Source organism: Notamacropus eugenii, chromosome 1 (genome assembly GCF_028372415.1).
Source record: "Notamacropus eugenii isolate mMacEug1 chromosome 1, mMacEug1.pri_v2, whole genome shotgun sequence".
Classification (NCBI taxonomy): domain Eukaryota; kingdom Metazoa; phylum Chordata; class Mammalia; order Diprotodontia; family Macropodidae; genus Notamacropus; species Notamacropus eugenii.
Window position 1 is genome coordinate 103,854,160 of NC_092872.1, and position 25,730 is coordinate 103,879,889.

Below are 25,730 nucleotides of genomic sequence, written 5' to 3' on the forward strand. Positions count from 1 at the left end.
TATCAAATTGAACATGCACTTTATTCCCTCAAGCTAAATCCAATGATAGTAAGGTTCACTCTTTCTTCTCACCTCCCCCCTCTTCCTCTCTGTTGAAAAATCTTTTTCTTGCCTCTTTTATGTGAGATAATTTCTATTCTATTTCTGCCTTTCTCCTTCCAGTATATTCCTCTCTCATCCCTTAATTTTGTTTTTTTAGATATCATCCTTTCATATTCAACTCACCCTGTGCCCTCTGTCTATAATCCCTCCAACTGCCCTAATCCTGAGAAAAGTCTCAAGAGTTATAGATATTACCTTTCCATGTAGTTCAAATTTAGTAAGTCCCTTATGATTTCTCTTTCCTGTTTACCTTTTCATGTTTCTCTTAACTCTTGTGTTTGAAAGTCAAATTTTCTGTTCATCAAGAATGCTTAAAAGTTCTGTATTTCATTGAATGACCATTTTTTTTCCCCTGAGGTATTATACTCAGTTTTGCTGGGTAGGCGATTCTTCGTTTAATCCTCACTCCTTTGACTACTGGAATATCTTTCCAAGCCCTCCAATCCCTTAATGTAGAAGCTGCCAGAGATCTTGTGTTATCCAGATTGTGTTTCCACAATTCTTGAATTGTTTCTTTCTAGCTGCTTGCAATATTTTCTCCTTGACTTGGGAGCTCTGAAATTTGGCTACAATATTCCTAGGAGGTTTTTTTTCACATCTTTTTCAGGAGAAGATTGGTGGATCCTTTCAATATCTATTTTACTGTCTGGTTCTAGAATATGAGGGCAATTTTCCTTGATAATTTCTTTCTTTTTTTTATTAATTTATTTAACTTTTAACGATCATTTTCACAAAATTTTGGGTTCCACATTTTCTCCCCTTTTGTCCCCTCCCCCCACCCCAAAACACCGAGCATTCTAATGGCCCCTGTCTGCCAATCTGCTCTCCCTCCCTCCCCACCCCTTCCCTTTGGAAGGTAAGCAATTCAGTATAGGCCAGATCCATGTAGTTTTGCAAATGACTTCCACAATAGTAGTGTTGTGTAAGAACTAATTATATTTCCCTCCATCCTATCCTGTCCCCCATTACTTCTGTTCTCTCTTTTGATCCTGTCCCTCCCCATGAATGTTGACCTCAAATTGCTCCCTCCTCCCCGTGCCCTCCCTTCCATCATCCCCCCCACCCTGCCTATCCCCTTATCTCCCACTTTCCTGTATTGTAAGATAGGTTTTCATACCAAAATGACTGTGCATTTTATTCCTTCCTTTAGTGGAATGTGATGAGAGTAGACTTCATGTTTTTCTCTCACCTCCCCTCTTTTTCCCTTCACTAAAAAGTCTTTTGCTTGCCTCTTTTATGAGCGATAATTTGCCCCATTCCATTTCTCCCTTTCTCCTCCCAATATATTTCTCTCTCACTGCTTGATTTCATTTTTTTTTTAAGATATGATCCCCTCCTCTTCAGTTCACTCTGTGCACTCTGTCTCTATGTGTGTGTGCGTGTGCGTGTGCATGTGTATGTGTGTTATCCCACCCTGTACCCAGATGCTGAATAGTTTCAAGAGTTACAAATATTGTCTTTCCATGTAGGAATGTAAACAGTTCAACTTTTGTAAAGTCCCTTATGACTTCTCTTTGCTATTTACTTTTTCATGCTTCTCTTCATTCTTGTGTTTGAAAGTCAAATTTTCTTTTCAGCTCTGGTCTTTTCATCAAGAATGCTTGAAAGTCCTCTATTTCATTGAAAGACCAATTTTTCCCCTGAAGTATTATATTCAGTTTTGCTGGGTAGGTAATTCTTGGTTTTAGTCCTAGTTTCTTTGACTTCTGGAATATCCTATTCCACACCCTTCGATCCCTTAATGTGGAAGCTGCTAGATCTTGTGTTATCCTGATTGTATTTCCACAATACTTGAATTGTTTCTTTCTAGCTGCTTGCAATATTTTTTCCTTGATCTGGGAACTCTGGAATTTGGCCACAATGTTCCTAGGAGTTTCTCTTTTTGGATCTCTTTCAGGCGGTGATCTGTGGATTCCTTGAATACTTATTTTGCCCTCTGGTTCTAGAATCTCAGGGCAGTTTTCCTTGATAATTTCTTGAAAGATGATATCTAGGCTCTTTTTTTTATCATGACTGTCAGGTAGTCCAGTGGTTTTTAAATTGTCTCTCCTGGATCTGTTTTCTAGGTCAATTGTTTTTCCAGTGAGATACTTTACACTGTCTGCTATTTTTTCATTCTTTTGAGTCTTTTTTTATGGTTTCTTGATTTTTCTTTATAGAGTCATTAGTTTCCATGTTCTCCATTCTAATATTTAAGGAATTGTTTTCTTCAGTGAGCTTTTGGACCACCTTTTCCATTTGGCCAATTCTGCTTTTTAAGGCATTCTTCTCATTGGCTTTTTGGATCTCTTTTGCCATTTGGGTAAGTCTATTTTTTAAGGTGTTATTTTCTTAAGCATTTTTGGGACCCCTTTAACAAGCAGTTGACTTGTTTTTTGTGATTTTCCTTCATCACTCTCATTTCTCTTCCCAATTTTTCCTCTTCTCTTATTTGATTTTCAAAATCCTTTTTGAGCTCTTCCATGGCCTGAGACCAATTCGTATTTTTCTTGGAGGCTTTGGATGTAGGAACTTTGACTTGTTGTCTCCTTCTGGTTGTATGTTTTGATCTTCCTTGTCACCAAAGTAAGATTCTATAGTCTGATTTTTTTTCCTGTTTTTGCTCATTTCCCCAACCAACTACTTGACTTTTGAACTCTTTGTCATGGTAGTTCTCTGCTTCCTATGGGCTTAGAGAGGTTGTACTATCAGCCATTCGATTCCCCCCACTATCTGTGGGCCTAGAGCTCCAGAAACAGCCACTGCCGCTGTCCCTGCTACTGCTGCTGCTGCTGAAGGCTCCTCCACCTCCTCCACTATCCTGGGACTGGGGCCAGACCATGCTACTCTCTCACACAGGTCCGACAGGCTTTATTCCTCTGACCTTCCAGTTTGCTCAGCATTTTTGGAGTCGTGAAGTCTGAAAACTGCCACAGGTGCCAGTGATTCAGTTCCACCCAGGTCTACTCGGGTCCTGTCTATGCCAGCATAGCCCATGCTGGACTTTGCTCCCTGCCCAGCAAGAGAGACACTTTCTGTCAACCTTCCAGGCTGTCCTGGGCTGGAGATTTGTTTCACTCTGTCATTCTGTGGGTTCTGCAGCTCTAGAGTTTGTTTAGAATCATTTTTTACACATATTTGACTGGGTTTGGGGGGAGAGCTCTAGCAAGTCCCAGCTTTTCCTCCACCATCTTGGCTCCACCCTGATCATTGTACAGTATTGCTGTTTCTGTGTACAAAGCTCTCCTGGTTCTGCTCACTTCACTCTGTATCAGTTCATGTAAGTCCAGGTTTTTCTGAATCATCCTGCTCATCATTTCTTATAGCACAATAGTATTCCATTACAATCATATACCACAACTTGTTCAGCTATTCCCCAATTGATGACTATCCCTTCAGTTTCCAATTCTTTGACAATACAAAAAGAGTTGCTATAAATATTTTTGTACAAACAAGTCCTCTTCCCTCCACCCTTCTTTTAACACTATCTAGGATGCAGACCTACTAGTGGTATTGCTAGGTCAAAGGGTATGCATATTTTTGTAGCCCTTTCAGCACAGTTCCAAATTACCCTCCAGAATGGTTGGATCAGTTCACAACAGCAGCAGTGCATTTGTGTTCCAGTATTCTCACATTCCCTCCAATATTTGTTGTTTTCCTTCTCTGTCATATTGGCCAGTCTGGTAGGTGTGAGGTGGTACCTTGGAGTTGATTTAGTTTACATTTCTCTAATCTACAGTGATTTGGGGCATTGACTATAGATAGCTTTGATTTCTTCATCTGAAAACTGCTTATTCATATCCTTGTATTCTTGTAAGTTTGACTCAGTTCTCTTTATTTAAGAAATGGGGGCTTTATCGGAGATAAATGTTATTTTAAAAAAATCCCTAGTTTTTTGCTTTCCTTTTGTTTGTTGTTTGTTCTTCATTCTCAACGACAACCATAACATCAGGAAAGTGATGCCATGACTTGCAAGTGAATGAATTTAAGTGAGAGAGGGCTGTACAAAGTGACTTACCTCACTTTCTCCTCCAGAGCCATCTGGGTCCAGTGGCCAGATGTTTATCAGGATATCTGGAGATGACCCCAGCTGCAGTGAGGTCTTAAGGTAAGGTCTTAAATAGGTCTCAATTTGACTGAAGCAATGCCCATTCAGTGATTATGGCTAGATAAGAAATGGCCTCTTCTACCTAGTTTAAAAAGAAACCCTCAATTTGGTAGGTCCAAAACAAACAATTGCTATTTACAAGTCCCAACAATGACCAAATGGGGTTTGAGCTATGACCTATTGTTGGCTGATCAAAGGGAGCCAGAGTGATTTGGGTTTAAGGCTTGGTCCTTAGAAAAGAAATCTAGCCAGTAAACCCCATGATATCTTGCAAGGTTTCAGTGATCCAGATTTATATTCCTTTGGCCAAGCACCAGCAGGTAAGGTGTGATTCCCTACGTGGACAGAGGGAGGGATAGAGGGAAGGAAGTAGGGAGCTGTGTTGCCCAACTGGAGCAGCCACTACGACTACTCAGACTGTTGACTGTTGTTTCTCCATTCATTCTGGAAGAGGACCTTAACATGAAGGTAATGTCATGACTTGCAAATGAATTGGATTTGAGTGAGTCAGGGCTGTGCAAAGTCACCAACCTCAAGCTCTAGAGCCTCCAGAACCATCTTAACAAGGTCATAATATACCAGTTGGTTGAAGAAATCAGTTGTGTTTAACCTGAAGAAAAGACTTAGGTGGGACATGCGTTGAAGTATTTGAGAGACCATCATGTGGAAACTTCATTGGTTTTGTTTGTGCAAAAACTTTTTAATTTAGCACCATCAAAATTATCCATATCTCATAATGCTCTCTTGTTTGGTCATAAATTCTTCCCTTGTCCATAGATCTGACAGGTAAACTATTCCATGCTCCCCTAATCTGTCTATGCTGTTACCCACTATGTCTAAATTATGTACGCATTTTGTGCTTATTTTGGTATGTGAGATGTTAGTCTATACCTACTTTCTTCCAAAGTGATTTCTAGTTTTCCCAGCAGTTCTTGTCAGATTACTGTGGTCATTTACTACTGTGTCTTGTGTACCTTCCTGAACCACCACTCTATTTCTTAGCAAGTACCAGATTGTTTTGATTATTACCACTTTATATTACAGTTTAAGATCTGATATAGCTAGACCACCTTCTTTCACTTTTTTTCCCATTAATTCCCTTGATATTCTTGACCTTTTGTTCTTCCAGATGAATTTTGTTATTATTTTTCCAGCTTTGCAAAATAATTTTTTGGTTAATTTGATTGGTATGGCCCTGAATAAGTAAATTAATTCAGGTAGAATTGTCATTTTATCATATTGGCTCAGCCCACTCACGAACAATTAATATTTTTCCATTTGTTTATATCTGACTTTATTTGTATAAAAAGTGTTTTGTGATTTTGTTTATATAGTTCTTGGCTTTGTTTTGGCAGCAAGACTCAAGTATTTTGTGTTATCAACAGTTATTTTAAGTGGAATTTCATTTTCTGTCTCTACTGGACTCTTTTGGTAGTATATAAAAATATTGATTTATGTGGGCTTTATTTTATACCCTGCAACTTTGCTAAAGTTGTTAATTATTTCAGCTAGTTGTTCAGTTGATTCTGTAAGATTCTCTAAGCATACCCTCATATTGTCTGCAAAGAGTATAGTTTTGTTTCTTCGTTGCCTATTCTAATTCCTTCTATTTTTTTCTTTTCTTATTGCTGTAGCTAGCATCGTTAGTACAATATTGAATAATAGAGGTGATAATGGACATCCTTGCTTCACCCCTGATCTAATTGAGAAGTCTTCTAGCGTATCCCCATTACAGACAATGCTTGCTGATTGTTTTAGATAACTACTACTTAATATTTTGAGAAACGCTCCAATTATTCCTATGTCTCCTAGTGTCTATAACTGAATGAGTGTTGTATTTTGTCAAAAAGCTCTGCATCTATTGAGATATTCATGATTTCTTTTGGTTTTTGTTATGGTCAGTTATGCTGATAGTTTTCCTAATAATATTGAACCATTCCTGCATTCCTGGTATAAATCCCACCTATTCATAGTATATGATCCTTGTGATATATTGCTATAATCTCTTTGGTTGCATTTAATTTAAAATTTTTGCATCAATATTCATTAGGGAAATTGGTCTGTAGTTTTCTTTACCTGTTTTAGCTCTTCTTGGTTTAGGTATCAATACCATATTTATGTTGTAAAATGAATTTGGTAGAACTCCTTTGCCTATCTTTCCAGACGTTTTATATAGTATTAGAATTAATTGTTCTTTAAATGTTTGGTAGAATTTACTTGTGAATCCATCTAATCCTGGGGATTTTTTCTTAGGGAGTTTATTTATGTCTTGTTCAATTTCTTTTTCTAAAATGGGATTATCTAAGTATTCTATTTCCTCTTCTGTTAATCTAGGCAATTAATATATTTTTAAATAATCATCAGTTTTGCTTAAATTGTCAGATTTATTGGCATATAATTGGGCAAAATAGCTCCCAATAATTCTCCATTTGTCATCAATTCACCCTTTTCATTTTTGATACTGGTCATTTGGGTTTCTTCTTTCTTTTCCTTAATCAAGTTGGCCAATGGTTTATTTCATTGGTTTTTTTTTTTATAAAACCAGCTCCTAGTTTTATTCATTTTCAATGATTCTAACTTTCAGTTTTACTAATCTCTCCTTTGATTCAGGATTTCCATTTTAATTGGGGCATAGAACTTTTTTAACCAGGATATATACTTAACAGAACTTCAGAATTGAAATGCAATCTAAAAGAAGACTACACAAAAAAAATTCCCACCATAATGGACCTGAAAACTAGTTATTCAGCCTTTGTATGAAGACCTCCAGTAACGAGAAATCTACCACCTCCTGAGAATGTACATTCTGCTTTTAATAACTTTAATTCTTTTCATCAAGCTTAAATTTGCCTCTTTGAAATTCCCACCCCATGTGTCTTGTGCCTTCTCAAGCCAAACAGAACAAATCTAAGCACATAAAAGTTGTGTGTGTGTTTGTGAGATATAACTAATATCCCCTCTGAGCTTATTTTTCTCCATACTCTTCTCATATAGCATGACTTTGAGGTTCTTCACTTTTCTGGTTCCCCTGTTTCTTCTCTAGCTTAACAATCACAATACTCCAGATGTGGTATGACCAGAATAGAGTATAATATAATACATCTATCAACTTCTTCCTGGAAGCTTGCAGTGCAGCCCATTATAACATTCACTGTTTTGGCCTCCACGACACTGTTGATTTCATTTTAAGTTTGTAGTTGACTAAAACACCCAGTTGTTTTTTCATACATAATGTGTATGTCTTTCCCATCTTATGAAGGTTTGTATGTGTGTGTGTTGGGGGGGAGGGGGCAGGTTTAACCCAAGTGTAACATTTGAAATACATGTAATCTTGTTAACCTCAGCCCAATGTTAAGTGTTGAAATCTTTCAGAATTCCAATTCTGCTATCTGTTGTGTTATCACTCTTACTTGTATGGCATCTGTAAATTTAACAGTGATGCTCACTATGCTTTATATGTGCTCAGGACCAAGTACATATCACTGGGGTACTACACTCTGTTCAAATAACTTGAATACTACTATTAATGACCTGTTGAAGGGCAGTACTTTTCAGTTTAATTACAAAATGCCAATATTGACTTTGAACCACAATTTTTGTGTATTCTACCATACAGATACACATCACACTACAAAAAAGTATAGTTTATGTGAACATCATAATTCACCTCTTTTACTAAAAAAGATGGAAGTTTTGGCACTTCACTTTGCCAAAAACAAAGCAAAAAACTTTCATAAAATCCTGAGCTAAAAGATGATGTAGTTAATGCACCTGTTAACATTTTTTTATTTCCATAAATAAAATAAAATAACAAAATCTAGCTCATCACAACAGTTTTTCAAAGAAGACATTTACCCAGAGGGCCCATATTTTTAAAAATTCATTTTAATATTTATTAATGCTAAGATGGGCACTAGTTTTCATTTATATTGCTGTCTCTTCTGTTAATTAGAGTATCAAGAATCTTATCTTCATAAAAACTGTGCTTTCTTTATGATAATGGTTATTACATGATCTCCATATCACTCTTTCCTATCTATAATGCCTTCCTGATAGAGTTGGCAGTTCTTTGTTTTGTTTTGTCTTATTTTGTTTTTAATGACATTGGTACTACTGAGAGCTTGAGATTTAGTTAAAACAATTGGTTATATCATTTCACACTGCTTGTGCTAATTTTGGCCTAACAACTCCAAGAAAACACAGGTGCTCCATCAGTTACCACCACACCTTTCATACATGGACCCATAGATTACAGCAAATGGAGAAGTTCTGAATGCTGTGAAGTTCACTTACATTGTGCTTTCCAGGGATGTACACATCGATAATGAAGTTGACGCACGCATTGCCACAGCTAGCTCAGTGTTTGGGAGGCTCAGAAGGAAAGTATGAGAGAGAAGAGGTATTACCTCTACCAAACTGAAGGTCTACAGAGCTGTTGCGCTGACCTCTTTGCTGTATGCCTGTGAAACTTGGACAGTCTACCAGTGCCATGCCAGGAAACTGAATCACTTCCATTTGAGCTACCTTAGGAAGAGTCTGAGGATCACCTGGCAGGATAAGGTATCACACACTGAGCTCCTTCCTCAAACTAAACTGCTAAACATTCAAACTATGCTTCAGAGAATGCAACTCCAACAGCCTGGCCACATTGTTTGAATTCAAAATGTACACTTGACAAAAAGACTATATAGAGAGCTTACACAGGGTAAGTGATCACATGGTGGTCAGAAAAAGCAAAACAAGGACACTCAACCTTTCTCTCACGAACTTTGGGATTGATTGTGTGACATGGGAGACACTGACACAAGACCACGCAGCATGGCATGTCTGTGTGGTCTATGAGCAAATCAGAATTGAATCAACTCAAAGGAAACACAGGATGCACAAATGTAGAGTATCCACCCCAAGTGTTCACATGGACTCTTTGTGCTCAATTCATGATAGAGCATTCTGATCTTATATTGGTCTGATCAGCAACAGTCGGATACACTGAAACTTGACTTTATCACAGTGATGTCATTTTGTTCCTTTTCGAAAATGAAGGACAACAACCACCCAACCATTTCACAACCTGATGAGATAAAATCAGCTGATCCAAGTGAGGAGATCTCAAAAAATTTATATGTATATATATATATATATATATATGTATGTGTATATATATATATATATATATATATGTATATATGAATGGTCCCCTCTACTGCCTCTCTACAGAGTGTTCTTCATCACAGCTTGTCTTTGAAAATTATCTGGATATGAGAGACTTCCATATCACATATAAAAAATTATATCCAGGTGCCACATTATCCATATTCTTTTCATACGTGTTAAAGGTTACAAGTAGACTGGTTATTATGGAGAGGTTTATATTCCCAAAATTATTTTGTGAATGCAGATAAACTGACTTCCTGTGAGATAGTACTACTTTCAGCTAACTGAATTTTGATGAATCTTCCCAGAAGTCTTTATTCCTTTATGTTAGTTATGTTAATTTTTTTTTTTTTTTAGGATCATGGACCCCTTTGGCAATCAGGTGAAACCACGGGACCCTTTAAAAAATAATCATCATTGAAGAAAATGTTAAATTTAAATTAGAGATTAATGTTAATAAGGATGTATTTTTCCCATCCAAGTTCATGAACCCCAAATTAAGAACCACTGCCTTAAGTAGATTTATTTCATAAGGGACAGATCCTTTATTTGAAATTAGTAAATATAAACTAATTTGGTTTATCATCTTCATCCCTTAGGATTTTTACTTTCATCACAGGACTTACACAGGAAACCTACCTTCACCAACAAGTGATTAATGCCAACGATAGACAAATCCTAAAGCCCCATGAATGGCAGTTCCCTCAGGTCATTGGCCCTGCTTCCAATCCAGCCCTTACTTCTACCATCTTAAGATACAACCCCTATGGAAATAAAACATTCCAACTTCTCCAGTGGCTTAAGTTCTCACTTCAGCTACCACAGGGAATAAAAACCCCCAAAAGAGAGTTTTCAGCATTAAATTCTTTGGAATTGTCAAAATGGTTCAAAATAAGCGATCTGATTTCATCAGTAGAAAAGACATTAAAGAAGATGCTTTTTCATCTGCTTTGCCACTGCATTCTAAGGACTACTGGACTTTTCCATTTGACTTGGAGCTGAAAGCTATACATATTGTCTTTCCCTCTTAAAATGTGAAATCCTTGAGAAGAGGGACTGTTTATCTCCCCTGCAGTTCACACATTGTAAGCACTTAATAAATCCTTTTTCATTCAAAACAATCCCAGATTTAGGGCTGGAAAGGACTTTTGAGGCTATGAGGTTCAACCTCCTCATTCTACAGATGAAGTTATTACAGAAAAGTTGAGTTATACAGAGTCACACAGTAATCTAGGGCAAGATTCAAAATCTAGTTGTCTTCCACTATCCACTATACCTATCCTGATACATGGGAGCTCCTGGTGGTTGTTGTCCTTCATTTTCGAAAAGGATCAAATGACGTCACCATGATAAAATGAAGTTTCAGTGTGTCTGACTGGCTGATCAGACCAATACAACCTCGGAATGCTCTACCACAGGTTGGGCACAGATAGTTTGTAACAATGTTTGGGTTGGATACTTCAAATCTGCGCATCCTACGTTTACTTTGTGCTGTCTCAATTCTGTTTTGCTCATAGATCACAGCACTCTTTGATGTGGGCACATCATGCTGAGGAGGCAGTCCTGTGCCAGTGTCTCCCCATGTTGCACAGTCAAATCCAAAGTTCTTGAGAGAGACCTTGAGAGTGTCCTTGTATCGTTTCTTCTGGCCACCCTGTGATCACTTGCCCCATGTGAATTCTTCATAAAATAGTCTTTTTGGCAAGTGTATATCTTGCATTCAAACATCGTGGCCAGTCCATCAGAGTTGTGCTCTCTGAAGCACTTGGCAGTTCAGCTCTAGCAAGGACTTCAGTGTCTAGTACCTTATCCAGCCAGGTGATCTTCAGAATCTTCCTAAGACAGTTCAAATGGAAGTGATTCAGTTTCCTGGCATGGCGCTGGTAGACTGTCCATGTTTCACAGGCATACAGCAATGAGGTCAGCACAATGGCTCTATAGACCTTCAGTTTGGTAGTCAGTCTAATACTTCTTCTCTCCCCAACTTTACTTCAGAGCCTCCCAGACACTGAGCTAACTCTGGCAATGTGTACATCAATCTCATTGTCAATGTGTACATCCCTGGAAAGTACAATATCAAGGTAAGTAAACTTAAAATCCACAGCATTCAAAACTTCTCCATTTGTTGTAATTGGTGGCTCCACCTATGGATGGTGTGGTGGTGGCTGATGGAGCACCTGTGTTGTCTTGGTATTAACTGTTAGGCCAAAATTAGCACAGGCAGTAGAGAATTGATCCATACTTTGTTGCATCTCAGCTTCAGAAGCTGCATTGAGTACACAACCATCTGCAAACAGAAAATCATGCACCAACATTCTCTCCACTTTGGTCCTGGCTTTTAACCCTTTCAAATCGAAGAATTTACCATCAGTATGGTAGTTGACCTTGATGCTGTGTTCATAATCTTTGAAAGCATTTGACAACATGACTGAAAGCATCATGCTAAAAAGCATGGGAGCAAGCACACAGCCCTGTTTCACTCCATTGGTGACTGGGAAGGCATGAGAGCATTGTCCATTATCCAGAACCCAGGCAAACATGCCATCATGAAGATGATGTACAATATTGATGAACTTCTCCAGGCAACCAGATTTTGACATAATTTTCCATAAGCCGTCATGACTAACAGTGTCAAAGGCCTTGGTCAAACATGCTCCTGGCATTTCTCCTGGAGTTGTTGGGCAGCAAACACCATATCGACTATTCTTCGGCCCTTTCTGAAGCCACTGTTAACTGATAGTGGAAACCATGTACAAAGCAGAAGAAAATTAGCACCAAAAATCATGTGAGTAGATTAACCTTTTGCTTCCTTCTAAGTTCCCCACCCGTTCACCTTTCTCCCTCCTCTTTGCTTTCTTATTTCAGATTATTTGTTTTAAATTGTCTTTGCTTCTGACTGGTTAGAAGGTTCGCCATGACCCATTTTAGACTTTTAAACCTTGGGATAGTATCAGTTTTCCTTTGCCTCCCTTTTTTATGACTTGGCATATTTTTGTTAAATTTGTTCTATTAGCTACAGCAACTCACACACCGCTTTTGTGCCAGCTAACCTAATACTCAGCTGGCTAGCTCCACCTGCTGGTTTACAGCACCATCACTTTCAGCTATTCCCAGGACCTGTGAAACGAGAAGGCTAAAGGTTTCATCCCTCTCCCCTGTACTTTCCCTGAAGCCCTTAAAAAGGGCATAACTTCATCTTTGGTGTGTTAAAAAAAAAGTATTACAGAGGAAACAATATTGACACAAGTTATACAGCTTCTCATAGCTAAAATCTGATCCTCAGCAAGGAAACCAACTGTAAGTCCACAGTTCTAGTAGTAGCCTTTAGTTGTATTTGTGGGACTTTAGGCTTTAGGTAGGTCCTGACAAACCTTTAATCCAGTTTGGTTGCGCTCAGAATACTTCACCTTGACCCTTGCTGTGGTCTATGATGCCATTTTCCCTTGCCTCCACCTGTATTCTTGGTTTTGTGCCACTTCATTCATCTAGAAGTCCCTACACTCTAGTCCCTGGGAAGCTCTTATGCATACATACTTGTGCCTTGCCCTGCCCTGTCTCTTCTGGTTGGTCCCAGAAGCAGATACTTCTAATTGGCTCAAAGCAACTATTTAGGTCTTTAATATCAGCTTGCTGCAGACACAAAAGAGTTCAGACATGGGTTCTTATTCCTACTCTATCACTTCCTTGCTGAGTGACCTTTGCCCAACTAACAACCTCCCTGACAACCTCACCTATAGAATGAAAAGGCTTGTAATACATTATCTTTAGGTCCTTTCCAGTTATCACCACTTCCATTTACCCTTATGCAGGGTATGCACCACAGGGACCAGTCCTCTAGGAGCCTTGTGACTACTCAGACTGCTTATGTCCAACAAACTGGATTTCTAGCTTGGAATTTGTGCTCCCAGGTGGGTTTTCTCTTAGTTCACTATTGTGACCTAAACTGAAGTGATAATACAAGAGACTGAACATTTTGTCCTCAGGTCAACAGTTTTATTAACATTCTGTACCCTTGGCCCAGGTTTTTGCTTCCACCACTACACTTCCTCAGAATACTCCAGTAAATAAAAAATGACAAAACTGTTAAGCGTACAGCAGTATAAACATATTCTCATTCAGGGAGGCGGGAGGGGGTGGGGCTCAAGTTGACTGTTAAATTTTCAACATGGAACATTTTTAGAAATCAGGAAGATGCTACAAATCAAGGCTTGACTTATGTTTTGTTGATTGTCTAAATTTAAAGTAATGGAGAAAATGTTAATAATGCACATTAAACTTAAAAGTATTTCATGAATACCTGTCTGTTCCCCTTGATGCCCCACCCCCAGCCAGTTGTTAAATATTTACTAGCATACTCAATCCTCAGAAATCAAGCAGGATCATTTCATCACACATTTTTATACTCTTATTTTTCTTATGTCTGACATGTATTTTCTTATTAACAGATCTGCAGACCATACTGCAATTGTTGCCAAAACAATCCTGTGAGGTAAGGTCAGAGGATCATAAATGAGGACCTAGAAGAGACCTTAGGGAATATTCCAAGCTCATTTTTCAGATGAGGAAACTGAGACTCAGTGAAGTGGAGTGACTTGCCCAAGTTCACACAGGTGGTAAAGTAGTAGAACCCAGATCCAGCTCTTTTGACTATGTTGTATAAGTTCTAGTCACACAAAAGAGATAAGAAAATTGCCCCCTTGACATACAGATAAATAGAAGCAGAGACAGAACCTAGTCAAAATCCTAGCCCAGGTTATTTTCCAGTAAGCCCCACTGATCGTGCTGCACTTGGTACTTACTTCCTGAAGCGACCAAGCACCTCCTTTTAGCCTTTCAGCAGGTTTTGTTGGAGTCCATTATGCCACAATTGTTATTTTTTTTTGAAGTATTTGAAAAAAATATTCTACAATGTCTCTCCTGGAGGTGTCCAGACTCCCCTGCCTTGCTTTTTATTTGCTTCACAAAGTTTTCCCATCTCACCAACTTCATCAGACAAATTTGTTATTCCCTGATACCCAGTTTTTTTCCATCTCTATTCCTTTTTTGCCAATCATTCCCCTGGAATTTCTTTCTTTCCTTTATGAAAGCATATTTTACTTATAACATTAACAAAAATTCAGTATTCATAAAGTATCATTGGCTTAAATTGATTTTGACATTTGTATACATGTACTATGATGGGGAATGTTTTGTACTCTAAAAAAAAAATGTGAAGATTAGACTGAGGCATAGACATACTGAAGATCTTTTAAGTATATCCTATTTCCTAATGTAAATTTTGATAATTTTATGACTGTACTACCTTCTGAACTAGTATAATTACCCTCATTGTCTGTAGATATTTTAAGACAGGGCAAAGGAAAATGGCATAATAACTGAGAGAAGTAAAATGAACTCTCCTCTCAGCAGATCTAAAAAATACACCAGACTAAATCCTGTTCAGAAAATTCAAAAAAAATCACTATCATTTTTCCAGCCAAGATATTCGTATGAAGTCAGAAGGATCTGTGGATTTGCAGGTGCTAGGGTTAGAGTGTGGCTGGGGGCATGCCAAACAGATCACTCCAGTTCAGGGAGAGGCTATACACCAAGGCAAGATGAGGTTCTGGATCCAGCACTGAGGAGCCTAAATTTATGCATGGTCAGGAAACAGGTGCCAACTGACAGTCCTTTCACTTAGTGCCCAGTTCTGGATCACAGATCCTGAGCAGACTGAGGAGAGAACCTGCAGAAGAGTGACATTTCAGAATGAAGAGCAACTTTAGGCTCTAGGTTGTGTACTGATTGAGATGAACAACTTCAGAAGCAAGTAGCAGCTGTCTGTCTTGGTCCCAAGAGAATGGAGAGTCTCCTGCCCAGCATAAAATTTGCCACCAAATAACTAGGACAGCAATCTCAGACTAAAAGAGAGCATTGAGTTCTCTTACTTTCAAACAGCAGAGCTTTCTAGCTGGCCAATATTGGCTGAGTCCAGCAGGAGTCTACTGAAACTCCATATTGGGCAAACCCAAAGGTGTGTTGTTGAGATTCAAACTAAGGTTAGGAACTTGGCAGAGCTCACCCTATAATTATCAGACCTTGCCCTGGATCAGACCATTTTGGGAGCAATGAAAGCTTACAGGTTCCCAATCTGAAATGTCCCTGAAATTCTGGAATGCCATAACATTCAGTATCCCCAAGAAAGCAACAGCAGGACTAGTCAGATATTCCCTGGAGAAGTACAAAGAGTCAGAGTCTGGTTCTAATATAAAGTCCAAAGACAGGAAGTAGGCTGGAAAAATAAGTGAGCAAAACCAAAAAATAAAATTTAAAAGAGCATTTCTCTATGAAATGCTATCATGATGACAAATACTCAAAATATAAACCTAGAAGAAGGGAATGATTCCAAAACATCTGCCAGCACAATCAAAATAAAACACAACTTGGATACAGATTAAACTAGAATTTCTGGAAGAAATTAATCAAGAGCTGTTTTTTAAGAGATGAGGAGAGAAACATATATATATACACACATATGTGTGTATACATATATATGAAATACATGTGCTCGAAGAGAAAATTAGAAAAGAAATGAGAGCTATGGAAGAAAAAAGTGCAAAAGGAATTAACAGCCTGGCCCAAGTGATACAAAAGCTTGCCCAAGCAAAAAAATGCTGAAAATTAAAATGGACCAAATAGAAGCTAATGATTCCATGAGATAAGAGATATTAAAAACAAAGTCAAAAGACTGAAAAATATGGAAGAAAATATTTCAAAGGTTTCTCATAGGAAAAACAATTGACCTGGAAAACAGATCAAGGAAAGATAATTCAAGAATCACTGGACTACCTGAAGGCTATGACCAAAAAGAAAAGAGGAAGAAGATGGCTACTTATATTTCAAGAAATCATACAGGAAGGCTGCCCAGATCTCTTAGACCCAGAGAGAAATGTGAAATTAGAAAGAATCTACCTGTCACCACCTGAAAAAAACAAAAACCCAAATGAAAACTCCAAGAAGCATTATAGCCAAAATCCAGAGCTTCTAGGTCAAACAAAAAATACTGCAAGCAATCAGAATTCAAGTACTGAGAAATCACAATCATGATCACACAAGATTTAGCAACCAAAAAGTAGAGGAGTGTTTAGAATGACATTCCAGAAGTCAAAGGATATAGACTTATACCCAAGAATAACTTACCCAGCAAATGTGAGAATGATCCTACAGGAGAAAATATGACCCTTTGATGAAATTAAAGGCATTCCTAAGGGCAAGGGGAAACCAGAAAGGGAATAAACATTTATATAACACCTACTATGTGCCAAACCCTTTACAACTATTTCATTTGAGCTTTACAACAACGCTGGAAGGTTGGTGCTGTTATTTATTTTACAGTTGAGGAAAGGGAAGCAAACAGAGGTTAAGTAATTTTGCCCATGGTCATATAGCTAGTAAGTGTCTGAAGATGAATTTGAACTCATTTCTTCCTAACTGTGCGTCCAGCACTCTTATCTACTCTACCACCTGATGAAAAGATCAGAACCATGTACTAATTTTCAAGTAAGTTTTCAATTTAGCCAAGGAATCAAGAGAAACATTAAAAGATAAACATGAACAGACAATCAGAAGGGACTAAGGAAGGATAAACTGCTTAGGTTCTAATGTGGGGGGATAATGAATGTGTGTCTTCTGAATCCTATCATCATCAAGGGTCATATAGGGAGTCTAATTGAACAGAAGACTTGGGAGTGGTTCTATCATATCTTGATATTCTTAAAAGAAGAATGGAAATGGAGAGAAGAGAAATAATCTTAAGGGAAAAAAGGGAGAAGAAGGTTGAAGAAAATTATCTTACATAATCAAGATGCACAAATAGGTGTCTATACAAAAGAGGAAAGGATAGAGGAAGAAACTGACACTTGAACCTCATTCTGAACTGAACAGTCTGTTCAAAGGATGGAGGAATATGTACATGGAGTCAGGCACAAAAATACATTCTAGTGATCCAATAAGAAGGAAAGGGAAAATTGGAGGGAGGGCTCATTAAGGGAAACATTGGTCTAAGCAAAACAAATTCTAAAGATATACAAAAATATAAATCTTTTTGAAGTGGCAAAATAATTGAAAGGATGTTGATCAACTGGGATGTGACTGAACAAGTTACAGTATATACAGATAATAGAATACTATTGTGCAGTGAGAATGATGAAGGGGATGATTTCAGAGAAGCCTGGTAAGATTTTTATGAACTGATGCAGAATAAAATGAGCAGACATAAGGGAACAATGAATAGACTGTAATATTTAAAAATTTTGAAAGACTTAGGAATTCTAATCAGCATCATGACCAATCATGACTCAAGAGCACCAATAATGAAACTTGCTCCTCCCACTTATTGATAGAAAGCTAAGTGACTCAGAGTGCAAATTGAGCAGGGAGAGATGGGCAGGAGACATGGTCAGTGTGGAAATTTGTTTAGCTTGGCTATCCATATTTCAATCAACATTTATTAAGTGCCTATAATGTGCCAGGCACTGTTCTAAGCAACCGGGGGTACAGAAAGAGACAAAAGACAGACCCTTCCCTCGAGGATCTTACACTCTAATAGGAGAAACAACAATATAAAAAATACATACACAAAGCAAGCAATATACAGGATAAAGATACTGTTAAAAGAGAGGAAGCACTAAAATTAAGAGGAGTTGGGGAAAACTTCCTGTAGAAGGTAGGATTTAAGTTGGGACTTAAAAGAAGCCAAAGGGGTTAGAGGTTTTATTTTTCTTTCTTTTTTCAATTGGGTAAGGGAAGAGAAAAGATGGATTTTTGCTGATTGAAAAAATATATAATTTAATCTTAAAAAATTAATTCATAAAAATGAATGTAGGCCCAGTTTAAGTGTCTTTTGCTGCTTCAGGAAGCATTCCCTAGCCAGCACTCTTATCTCTAAGTAATTGGATCAATTATTGAATTTTTTTAATTTCTCATGTATTTATTATATTCTATTTTGTATTATAATTATTTATACACTTCTTCCCTACTAGACTCTGGTATCCATATCTTACTATCTTTTTACACAACACACACACACACGCACACACACACACACACACACACACTCTCTCTCAGATCTATCACAGTGCTTTGCATATAGGTTTTTAATAAATGTTCATTTAATTGAATTGCTTTATTGAAGATGATCCCTACATGCTTGATAATCCTACAAGAATTTTCCCTTTGGTGGTTACTGTGACCTCCAGAAATGTCCGTCCCTCTTGGTTGACAAAGTTGAGAAAAGAAAAAAGTGACAAATGTTGGAGGATCTAGAGGGAAAACTGACACACTATTGTGGAACTGTGAATTGATTTAACCATTCTGCAAGGCAATTTGGAACCTTGCCCCAGAAGTCACTGAACTGTGCATATACACTTTGACCAACAACACCACTACTAGGAATGTACTGAAAAAAATCAAAGAAAAAGGAAAAAGACCCATATATACAAAAACATTGCAGCTCCTTATTTCCCAGTTATATGCAAAAGCAATTTGCAACATTCATTCCTAATACTTTGAATTCCAACTTCTCTCCCTTCCTCCCTCTCCACCCATCCCCGCTGAGAAGGCAGGCAATTCAGTATAGGCTGTATAAGTGTAGTTTTGCAAAAGCCTTCCATAATAGTCATGTTGTATAAGACTAACTATATTTCCCTCCATCCTATCCTGCCCCCCATTTATTGTATTCTCTCTTTTGACCTTGTCCCTCCCCAAAAGTGTTTACTTCTGATTACTCGCTTCTCCCATTTGCCCTCCCTTCTATCATCCCCCTCACCCCACTTGTCCCCTTCTCCCCTACCCTTCTGTAGTGCAAGATATACTTTCATACCAAACTGAGTGAGCATGTCATTTCTTCAAGCTGAATGTGAAGAGAGTAAGCTTCCCTTTTTCCCGCTCACATCCTCCCTTTTCTCCTCCACTGAAGAAGCTTTTTCTTGCCGCCTTGATGAGTGATAATTTATCCCATTCCATTTCTTTCTTTCTCCTTCCAATATATTCCTCTCTCACCCCTCAATTTTATTTTATTTTTGTAGGTATCATCCTTTCTTATTCAACTCACCCTATGTTCTCTGTCTATATGTGTGTGTCTGTGTGTGTATAATCTCTCTAGCTTCCCAAGTACTGAAAAAAGTCTCAAGAGTTACAAGTATTATCTTTCCATGTAGGAATGTAAACAATTCAACTTTAGAAAGTCCTTTATATTTTTTCTTTCTTGTTTACCTTTTCATGCTTCTCTTGATTCTTGTGTTTGAAAGTCAAGTTTTCTATTCAGTTCTGGTCTTTTCATCATGAATGCTTGAAAGCCCTCTATATCATTGAAAGACCACTTTTCCCCCTTAAGTATTACACTTAATTTTGCTGGGTAGGTGATTCTTGGTTTTAATCGCAGTTCCTTTGACTTCTGGAATATCCTATTCCAAGCCCTTCAGTCCCTTAATGTAGAAGCTGCCAGATCTTGTGTTATCCTAATTGTATTTCCACAATACTCAAACTGTTTCTTTCTGGCTGCTTGCAATATTTTCTCCTTGACCTGGGAACTCTGCAACTTGGCTACAATATTCCTAGGAGTTTCTCTTTTCAGACTTCTTTCAGGAGGTGATCTGTGGATTCTTTCAATATTTATTTTGCCGCCTGGTTCTAGAATATCAGGGCAGCTTTCCTTGATAATTTCATGAAAGATGATGTCTAGGATCTGCTTTTGATCATGTCTTTCAGGTAGTCCCATAATTTTTAAATTGTCTCTCCTGGATCTATTTTCCAGGTCAGTTGTTTTTCCAATGAGATATTTCACATTGACTCCTATTTTTTCATTCTTTTGGTTTTGTTTTGTAATTTCTTGATTTCTCATGAAGTCATTAGCTTCCATCTGTTCCATTCTAATTTTTTAAAGAACTATTTTCTTCGGTGAGCTTTTGAACCTCCTTTTTCATTTGGCTAATTCTGCTTTTTAAAGCATTCTTGTCCTCATTGGCTTTTTGGACCTCTTTTGCCAATTGATTTAGCCTATTTTTAATGATGTTATTTTCCTCAGCTTTTTTTTTTTTTTTTGGTTCTCCTTTAGCAAGCTGTTGACTCGTTTTTCATGATTTTCTTGCATTGCTCTCATTTCTCTTTTTCAATTTTTCATCCACCTCTCTTACTTGATTTTCAAAATCCTTTTTGAGCTCTTCTATGACCTGAGATCATCGCATATTTATTTTGGAGGTTTTGGACGCAGAAGCCTTGACTTCCTCTGATGCTATGCTTTGTTCTTCCTCATCCAAAACGATGGAAGAAAATACCTGTTCACCAAGAAAGTAACCTTCTATCATCTTATTTTTTTTCTCCCTTTTTTGGGCATTTCCCCAGTCAGTTACTTGACTTTGAGACCTTTGTCGAGAGGAGGGTATATTCCAGGAACCTGTAAGTTCTCAATTCCTCCAAGGTGGCACAATTAAGGGAGAGGAGTTTATTCCTCTCCTGACCTGCACACTGGTCTGGGAGCAACCAAAAACTTTTCTGCCCAGAATCTGGAATTGAATTTCCTCACCACACACCTCCAGCTCTACCACCAGTGCTCCTCCTTACCCCTGGGTGGAGCGCAGGGCTGAGAATGAGATCAGTGGCTCAATTCCCCCAGGGGCTTTAGGGGGAGGTCTCCCAGGACTGCCACTCAGGGCTGAGATTAGATCAACCTTTCAATTCCTCAGAGGGCTCTAGGTGGAGGGTTCCAAAAATGGCAGCTGCTGGAGCCCTCCCATTGACCTTTGAAGCTGTCTGTGGGGTTTGCGGGTTGGGGAATCTGGGAATTGCTGCCAGTGATGCCCTGAATCCTGTTCTGGGTCCTGTCCCTGCTGCTCTGAGCTGGTGTGCACTCTGCGCTGGTCTAGTCTGCTCTTGTGCTGATCTCAGCTCTTTTTCTAGTAGAAAAACATTAAACTAAGAATATCCATCTAATGGAAAGTGGCTAAACAAATTATGGTATAAAATGTAATGTAATTACATTTATTGCATAATGCTGTATTATTATATGCCATAAGGAATGATAAAACATACAGTTCCTGAAGAAACTGGGAAGACCTTTATGAATTGATGCAAAGTTAAGTGAGTACAAGTAGATAAATTTGCACAGTAAAAACAAGAATAAATATGATTTTGAAAGACTTTTGATAAATGCAATCTTATAAAAAGATTTTAGAGGACCAAGGATGAAGCATTCTACCCAACTTCTGACAGACGTTGCATTTGAAAAGTAAAATAAGATATACATTTTTAGCACAAGGCTAATAAAAGAAGTTTTGCTTGACTATGCATATTTGTTACAAGGATTTTCTACTTCATTTTTTATTCAATTAAAAGGGAGAATGGAAATGAAATTGTTCACTGGGAAAAATAGTAAAACATTTAAAAACTAAAAATCTAAAAGGCTTAAAAAGAGGAATTGAAGGGTATATTTAATGGTTAAATGATTGAGTTCCTTTTTCCCTATAGGATTCCCTTTCCCCAACTTCTCAATTTTTGCAGTTTTTCCTCAGTATGTGTGTGTACAAATATATGTGCATATATGTGTACATACATATGTAAAGAGATGTATGTGTGTGTGGATAGATATAGATAGATGGATAGATAGATAGATAGATAGATAGATAGATAGATAGATAGATAGATAGATAGATAGATAGACAGACAGACAGATCACTAAGACTCCCCAACAGGGTTTTATTTGGGAAGAAAAAGATTCTAAAAAGTGAAATTGTTTCTAAATAATAACAATGCAATTTTGCAAGGCAACTTCAAGTTTGCAAAAATTTTTCACGTACATTATGTTATTTGATTCTCATAAACCCCTAAGTTAGAAGCTATTATTATCTCCATTTTACAAATAAGTAAACTGAGGCTCAGAAAGTTTAATGAATTACTCAGGGTCAGACATAGCTAAAATCTGAAACTGTATTCAGAGATCTTCCTGATTCCAATTGCAGATCTCCAGAAGACCCACTGTGCCACGATATTGGTTGAGACAGCCATTCTCCCTTAAAAACAACAACAAATAAGAACCTATAATAATTTATAAGCCCATAGATGTCCCTTTTAAAAAGCTGTGAGAACCAGAAGTTCCTTTATATATAAAATGTTAATCCTAAATCCTTAGGCAAACCTTTAGAAGTTTGCCAAAAAAAAAAAAAAAATTCAGAATTTCATGGTGAAACAAAATTTCAAATAGACACTTGGAAGTTTGAAAATAAAAGTGTATATACTGCTGCTAAGTAAACTTTGGAAGAACTAATTAGCATTTCAAAGGGTAGTGATAATAGTTGGCAATTTACTCTGCTGGCCCACAGGCCCTAGGTGACAAGAGCAGTTTTCTCTCCACTTGCAGACACTAGTTAATGGCTATTGTAAAGTGTTTTTATTTCTTTCTTTTTTTAAGGAAAGTTATTTTTGGGTATTCACCTGGGAACATCATGCTGAGCTGCCATGTTGATGTAGCCTCCCAAAGGAACAAAAGAATCCCCTTTTGTTTCTACTCTTTTCCTTGTTGCTGCTAACAACCAGCCACCTCTTTAAATTTGGAGGAGAAAGGGTAGTGAGTGGAAAGAGGTAGGAATGGATGAGGAAGAAGATATTCAAATAAATACAGTGTGAGGGAATAAAATGAGTGAAATCTTCCTAGAAAGAAATTAAATCTTGGAAAGGTTCCAAAAATCTAGCACTTCTAGTTTATAGCAAGGTGTACCTCTCATACTAAACCCAGTGCATTCCTAGTGCTATGCTAACTGCAAAAACTCAGCTCAGAGACCTTGGGTGGCTTACTCTCCTGATCTTTCAAAACTCACAATATTGTAACTTCCAATTTCATTCCTCTAAAATGAAAGAACACATCCCAAGGCAAAGAACCGAGGACTGCATTCATGGATTGCCTATCAGCTGTGGAGAAAAAAACATCCAAAATCTTTCTCCTCAGAGCATTGTCTATCAGGGGGATGCTGTCACTCAGGAAGAAGTCACACAAACATCCTCTCCAGTCAATATAATCTCTTCTGAAGGGTTCTTGGAGGAGGGGGTCATTGTTTTGCCAATGACTCCTCCAGTGTTCCACCCCAAAAGCTGCCTTTTTTCCTCTGGGTTTACTGGCTACTTTTCTTGCTCAAAGATCATATCTCAAACCCAATTCACTCTGAAGCTCATAGACTGGACAAGTCCCCACCCACCTAGCACATAGTGGATTTAAATACTGAATGGTAGTTGTTTCTCTTTTACTCAGGAACCTGAGGGTCTTCTCCCAGTTTGATTTTTTTTTTTTTATTAAAGGGGTCATCCCTTGAGCAACTACTTAAAGAAGCCTATTCATTGAATTGGTGTATCTCACTTAAAGTGAGAATGCTATAAGACCATAGCCTGAAAGGGCCAAGGTCTCACATTGCATCCTGGGCCATCTCCAGTCATCCTGAGAAGAAAGTGAGACTGGTGAACTTGCACAGCCCTCCTTCACTCAAATCCAAGTCAACTGCAGGTCATGTCATCTTCTTGATGTCATGGTCCTCTTCGAGAATGAAGGGCAAACAACAACAACAAACACAACACAAAGACGAGTACAAAGAGAGGTCAAAGGCAGAATGTCTAGGCGTGCTCCCAAATCTCTCCTAGGCAGCTCTATTTACACACCATTTTCACTCTTCCAGAAATAGGCTCTCTATCCTCTTGCACATGTGGCCCTTTACACCTCCTCATAAGGACTGGGCTCAGTAGTCAGTCCCTTTTCCCATCAAGGAAATTTTTCTAGCAATGAGAGTCATCTAAAAAGTTGAATGGGTTGCCACAGGTGGTAGTGGGTTACCCTTCCTGAAGGTCTTCAAGAGAAAACTGGAAGATCACTTGCTGAATATGTTTTGTGAAAGGATGCCTTTTTAGGGATTGTTTGACCACACTGGCTGCTTTGGAGATCAATTCCAACTCAGAGATTTTGTGATTTTTTTCAGGAAATCTCTTCAATGTCTACTGCTCACCAAAGGAAATCTGAACCTGTAATTTTGGTATTCAAGATTTTCTACCTTTCCTGTCTTACATTCTATGTTCCAACCAGACATATTAATAATAATCTTGTGCATGTCTCATGCTTTCTAGATTTCATTTCATTGCTTATTATGTGCCCTGCTTGTGGAAATTTCTTCCCACTCACACCACTAATTTTTTCCTGTAAGGATAACTGTCTGGGAAAATGCCTAAAGGAAAAAATGTCATCACTTAAAGAAAATAAGTTTTTGTTGATGTCTTCAGTCTGTTAAATCATCATTGTTATCCCTGGTATCACTTCTCCTCCCCCCAAGAAAGTCATCCTATAGAACAGACCTGCACAAGTTGTAAACCTCTTTGGGACACAGAGAGGTTAAATTAGAGACAGACTGATGACACTTGGTTGCCATTGATCAGGTGACAAACAGGAGAGTGTGCCATGGCAAACCTACACTTTTTGCAGGCCACCTGAAATTCTTTGACAAACCATAAGTGGGCCATATGTTGTGCAGGTTTGCTATAGAACAAAAAGTACTTTTCAAAGAAAAAAAGACAGCACAGTAAATGCATTCACTGAAAAAGTCCCAAAATATCTGTAGACCTCCTACCTCCATTAAGGGGTGGGTTATCAGTGTCCTTTTCTATGTCTTCATTTGAATCATGCTTGATCTTTATAATTTTGTTACATTCATTTTTAATTTTTTGATTTGTGGTTGCTCTTTTCTCATAAGTAGTTACTGTGTATATTGTTTTCTTGGCTGTGCTTACTTCACTTTGTATCAGTTCATGTAGATCTTTTCATGTTTCTCTGGATTCATCACATAACATCATTTCCTAAAACACAACAACATTGCTTTACTTTCATGTACCACAATTTATTTAGCCATTCCCCAGTTGATGTACTTCTATTTTGTTTCCGATTTTTTTCAATTACAAAAAGAGTTGATATAAATATTTCAGTCCATATAGAACTTTTTTTCTCATTGATCTGGTTCAAAGGATATAGATATTATAGGTGTTATTAGCATAATTTATTATTAGCATAATTCCAAATTACTTTCCAGAATGGCTGTACCTTTTTACTGCTCCACTAACAATATATTCATGTTCCTATCATTCCACAATCCCTCCATCATTGTCTTTTGTCATTTTTTGCCATCTTTGCCAGTTTTCAAGGTGTGAGATGAAACCTTAGGGTTGTATTGATTTGCATTTTTCTTATTAATAGTGATTTCATATGTTTTGGTTTTTTTTCATGGTTTCTCTCATTCATTTTAATTCTTCTATGCAACATGACTAAGGTAAAAATGTATTTAATAAGAATGTATGTGTAGAACCTATATAAAATTGCACACCATCTCAG

General features: G+C 37.7%; 1 long non-coding RNA gene across 1 annotated transcript; it reads left to right on the forward strand.

Annotated features, from left to right (window-relative positions):
* Nucleotides 1-1,139: 1,139 nt before the first annotated feature.
* Nucleotides 1,140-25,730, forward strand: LOC140505429 (uncharacterized). The gene is made up of 3 exons (XR_011967496.1): nt 1,140-4,189; nt 9,701-9,725; nt 9,943-25,730. It is a non-coding gene; the product is annotated as an uncharacterized lncRNA (long non-coding RNA).